This window comes from Macrobrachium nipponense, chromosome 38 (genome assembly GCF_015104395.2).
Source record: "Macrobrachium nipponense isolate FS-2020 chromosome 38, ASM1510439v2, whole genome shotgun sequence".
Lineage (NCBI taxonomy): Eukaryota > Metazoa > Arthropoda > Malacostraca > Decapoda > Palaemonidae > Macrobrachium > Macrobrachium nipponense.
The window spans coordinates 55,703,192-55,709,221 of record NC_061098.1 but is presented as its reverse complement, the minus strand read 5'-3'; the positions used below and the strand labels follow the sequence as shown (position 1 = coordinate 55,709,221).

Sequence of the window (6,030 nt, the reverse complement as noted above, 5' to 3'; positions counted from 1 at the left end):
ATCATTAATATCAAATCCTAATCTAAACACAACGTAACTTTCCTTTATTCTTGAAATATTTCCGTCCATATGATTAATTTTCCTGTTTACTTATATTTTTATTTATTGTTTTATTTTCTGTTTCCTTTTTTTACATTTTTGGAACAAATGTAAGTATATTCACTGTATAGAAAATCTGAAAATATTATTTTAAGTTCTCTTTCGTGGGTCATACACTGTCAAGTATTGATGAGTATGCCTAATGCTCAGACAACCCGTCAGATCGATATGTCTGCTTGCCTCGAGAGCTGCTGGGTGACTGAGGACTCTCTCTCTTTCTCTCTCTCTCTCTAAGTAATATATACATACATATATATACATACAAACATACACACACACGCACACACACACACACACACAAATATATATACACCACAACACATATATATATATATATATATGTATATATATATATATATATATATGTATATATATATATATATATATATATATATATATATATATATATATATATATATATATATATATATATATATATATATATGGGTGTTTATGTATGTGTGTTGTGTGTGCGTATGTTTACTCATGTGATATCCATATTCTTGGCACAACGTAACAATCATTTATTACATAAATAAATTCCATACCCATTTCTCCTACAATAGATTCGAATATATATTTTGTATTCATTATTTGTGACTACGAATAGTGTAAGCATTAAATGTCCTATTTCACAATGACAAAATTACTTATTGGGAACATACTGTACTTTACGTATATTTTGCTAAGGTATCAGGTTAAGCATATCAAGAAAATCTGTAAAACAAGGTATGCTTCACATTAACGTTTATTATTCATAATAATATAAGACATACTTACGAAGCACAGATCAATCAAGGACAGACGCGTTTGAATGTTTTCTTTCAAGTCAGTAGGCTAAGTGTTCACCATCATTCTTTCTGACTTACTTCCTTTTGATAAGTAGACAAGGTAATATTTCATTCCTCTTAATTCCTCGCGGTGAATGAGGGATTTAAAACGATCCCTCCTTTGATCAGCTTTTACGGATTACTATTAAGTCTATTGCATTCAGTTTCACGGTGTCAAAGATAATCTGCAATTTCTTAAAGAAATTCTGAATGGCCTTTATATATTTTTAGTTCGTATGTGATCGAATGTATGTGTGTGAGCATGTGTGTATGTGAGTGTTTGTTGGCTACCTCTTGTATTAACTTGCATATTTACCTTTCCTCGTGAAATTCAGAATATATGAGTGTGTCTATGCGTTTGAAACGTATGCATATGCGCGTCTGTGTGATGGAACGTCTATTAATACGTCTGTATGTTTCTTTTTGGGTTCATAATAGCATGTGTTCTATGATACAGTTAACAGTTAACAGTGGAAAATTTAATTCAATATCACTGAATATAATCAGTAATATATATTATAATCGTCTTAGCTAGAAATTGGTCCCTATTTAGATATAAACCTTTCATACTCTTCCTCTTTTAACTAAGAGCCATACTTATATCAGATAACCTTGCTAAAACGTTAAGTTCTAAAGTCATTATAACGGCAGGTAACTGCAACCATCGCGAAAAAGCCAAACTGATAATCCCGTAATGTTAACAAGTGTGCTTTGCTACGGTTCTGAGAATCAGCTGTTAGGATTCCTGTACTTGAAATGAAATGTTCAAAGACAACTGTTACAAGAGATGGAATGTCATACGTTCATTATATATATATATATATATATATATATATATATATATATATATATATATATCTTATATATATATATATATATAGTATATATATACACATGCATATAATCGAGGGGATATTTCCATCGTAATTTAAACTAAGGCCATGTGATTCCCACCCTGAAAAATATGATTAATCCAAAGGGGCTGTCAATGCTGCCAAAGCAGCTACGTGAAGGGAATAACCAGCTTTCATTAACAAAATAAACAGCAATAAACACAGCCGCCAAATCTATTGCGAAAGCTCTAGAGAGAATAAATATAAATAAACTTCGGGTAATTCAATTTCACTTCGTAACTTATCCATGAAGTATCCTGTTGACCAATCCCATTGAAAGAAAAAATATATATTTTAAAATTGGAATTTCTTATGATTGATGTTCTTATAGCGATGGAAATGCGACTTACTTTCACAATTTTGCTACAGGATTTATATATCTCCATACACGATATATATGCGTATATACATACACACATGTATATATATGGCTATATATATACATATATTTATTTATTTTTATATATATGTATGATATACCACAAACACATTTATATATTATGGCTATATATATATTACATATACTTTATTTTATTCTATTTATATTATTATAATATTGATATACCACCAAACCAAAACTTTTATATATATATTTATATATATATATATATATATATATATATATATATCATATATATATATACATTATATCCGTGTCTGTGTATCTATGGTTTTGAATGTGTATGTTTATGTGTGTATTTAAAAGGTAAATCGTACCGCAACATTATGAAACATGAATTGGAGGATCTTATTATCATATAAATTTCGGTCACAATGTAATCTTTACGAAGCTTTTTTTTACAAATATAATTTTCCACACTTGAAAAAAACACATGTAAGATTACATTCTCTCTTTTACAAACGGAAAATTGTGAATGATTTCCAGTAAAGCCTGGAATATTTTTTCTTGTCGTAAACGTAGACTTTTTTTTTTTTTTTTTTTTTTTTTACCAAATATCATTTTCATTTTATGTTTTAATATGAATAATAAATTGCATGCATATTAAGTAGTTCTACCATGAGAACTTCAAGTAAATAGTATTTATAATTTAGAGACAAAACTATTGAAATATAATCATAATATCAATCCTACTCACATATATATTTCTTTTCTACATTTGTATTTCATAATCAAAATTGTATTGTAAGATAACATAAAGATTACTGTAACGAAACAATGATACATAGTTTTAATTAATGTATAAATCTCACACAAATACACTTGCATATATTTACACACACACTCACAATTACGTACACACGTACACACACACCACACACACACACACATATATATATATATATATATTTATATTATATATATATATATATATATATATATATATATATATATAATATATATCTATATATAATATATATACTATATATATATATATGTGTGTGTGTGTGTGTGTGTGTATATATATATATATATATGTATCATATACATACACACACACACACACACACACATATATATATATATATATATATATATATATATATATATATATATATATATATATATATATATATATATATATGTATATATATGTATGTATATATATAAATATGTGTTTACTTATGTGTGTCTATGTATTCATACATGCATATTTTGTCAAAATATTATGTCTCACCTTGTAATAATTGTAAATTTCACTTTGTCAACACCAATGGCTTTTAGACACTATACAGCCAACAAAATCTCTTGAAGAGATTCACTTGTTAGGTTAAAAAATGATCACTTCGAACCTCTGCGCAACTAAGTTTCTTCTTTACTTAATCACAGTTTTATTACAAATTTCCTAACTACATATTTTTTTTCATTTCTAAATTATCAATTCAAATGATCGATCTATTCTCTATTTTTTTGCTTCAGCTTAATGAATGTTAGAAGACTCTTAAGATTGATTCAGAGCTTGAAAGTTCTTGGGTAAATATTCCACCTGAAAATCTGGCGGAGATTCAAGAGCGATCTCAGACAGACCGCACGCCAGCTCGACACGTTCGCTCAGCTCGGTGGCTGTGGGTCAACTGAGGTCCTACACAGTAGACACTGGCTGTGCTAACCGCTCTCTCACTCCCCCATCCCCACCGTTCTCTCTTCCCATCTTTCTTCCTCTCCCTCTCTCTCTCCGGCACTCCATTCCCCACCCCTACCCTGTCCACCCTTTTCTCTTTCTTCCTCTCTCCCTCTCTGTCCTTATGACTTCTCCTCAAATGATTTTTTTTGATTAAGTTAATAAGTCATTTAATTTTAGATAATAACAATAATATGAATTTGAGTTACACAGGAAGCCCTCGATTGTTTGTTCAGTTTCCATATCCCTTTTGTGTATATCAAACGTAAATCTTTTAAATAACAATGGCTGTTAACAAAATAAAATCAGTAACAATAAAAAACGAATTGTGATTTTATACAGTTTTGGCATAAGAAATGCTTCTTTAAAAGCAGAAATAAAACAATTTATTGATTATAACTATAGTGTTAACTTAGATATAAGACACAAATATAATTAATATATAAGTGCATATATATATATATATATATATATATATATCTATATATATAATATATATATATATATATATATATAATTATATATATATATATCTCTAATAAAAGGAGCCCATAAAAACACCAAAATATAAAGAGAAAAGTACTATATTTCAGAGACTGCTGTCTCCCTCTTCAGGTGGATGAATGAGAAAAGTTTACAGAAAAGGTAGTATTTATACCAAGAGGTCCATCCACAGGCAAGCCAATTTAGGTCACCCCCGCTGATAATCTTCCTTTAATCTTCTTAAGCGTTGGTTGAATGAAAACCTTGTCGATTGTATCTGAAATCCATGCTTCTTTTGAGATGTTCATTACCTGCCTCTCTTTTATTGAGGCTGATTCCATCATTTGACTCTTGTACCGGCAGTTGCTGCTATAAATTACAGGTGACAAATTCCAGTTTATTCTATGGTTATGTTCATTTATATGGTTAAAAATAGCTGAGTTGTGTTGTCCATACCTAACTGACCGTTTATGTTGTATTAATCTCTGGGGAAGTGATTTACCTGTAAATCCGCTGTAAGATTGGTCACAGTCCTGGCATGGAATTTGGCAAACCCCAGTGTCCTTGGGAGATGTCTTTTGTTGGACGTTAATCAAGGATTTGGCTAAGGTGTTTGGGTAAGTAAATGCAAAAGGGTTAGATTTTCCGAGGGTCTGAGTCACCTTCTTAATCGTTTCCAGGTGTGGAATTTTGATTTTATTGTTGGGTGTATCTCTGGTCTTGTCTTTAGGGGGTCGGTGGAAAATTACGTTTGCTTTGTGAATTGCTTTCTCAATTTTATGGTCGGGATACTTTAAAGACGAAAGTTGCTTGCGAATTAGTTCAAATTCTTGTTCCAGGAAATCTGGGGAACAAATTTGTAAGGCTCTTAAGAACAGGTTGCTGGCTACACCTATCTTGATAGCAATGTCGTGATAGCTAAGGTAGTGAACGTATGAAAGTGAGAATGTTGGTTTTCTGTATATGGTAAATTTGTATTCTGTCGAGTCTCTAATTATTAAAACATCAAGAAAAGGAATTTTGTTGTCTGTTTCCCATTCAACTTTAAATTTGATGCTGGGCACTAATGCTTTTAATTTTGAGAGGAATTGATTAAAATTGCCACACCTATTATCCCAAAATGTTAGAATATCATCCACATATCTCATCCACAGCATTATAGGCAGCAATGTCGGAACAGAATGAAATCAGATACCTGTATATATGGTTCGTAGTGAGGAAGCAAAGATTAGCCTGAGTTCCATATATCACTCTGCATAGTACGAAGATGTCGTATTTCGTATTGGTGATTCTTTCCTACAGTAATAAATGCAATAAAACCCAAAAACATGCTGTTAATGATATATGTGGATGATATTCTAACATTTTGCGATAATAGGTGGGGAAATTTTAATGAATTCCTTTCAAAATTAAATGCATTAGTGCCCAGCATCAAATTTAAAGTTGAATGGGAAACAGACAACAAAATTCCTTTTCTTGATGTTTTAATAATCAGAGACACGACAGATACAGAAAACCAACGTTCTCACTTTCATACATTCACTACTTTAGCTATCACGAGATTGCTGTCAAGATAGGTGTAGCCAGCAACCTGTTCTTAAGAGCCTTACAAATTTGTTCCCCAGATTTCCTGGAAAAAGAATC

At 30.4% G+C, this 6,030-nt stretch overlaps 1 protein-coding gene across 1 annotated transcript in view; it reads right to left on the bottom strand.

Moving 5' to 3' along the window:
• LOC135209738 (zwei Ig domain protein zig-8-like) overlaps positions 1–3,842 on the bottom strand; it is a 57,055-nt gene extending 53,213 nt beyond the window's left edge. Inside the window, exon 1 of the mRNA XM_064242514.1 lies at positions 3,460–3,842. The gene's annotated coding sequence lies outside the window, so the exon portion shown is untranslated. The remainder of the gene's footprint in view (positions 1–3,459) is intronic.
• Between the last annotated feature and the right edge of the window lie 2,188 nt (positions 3,843–6,030).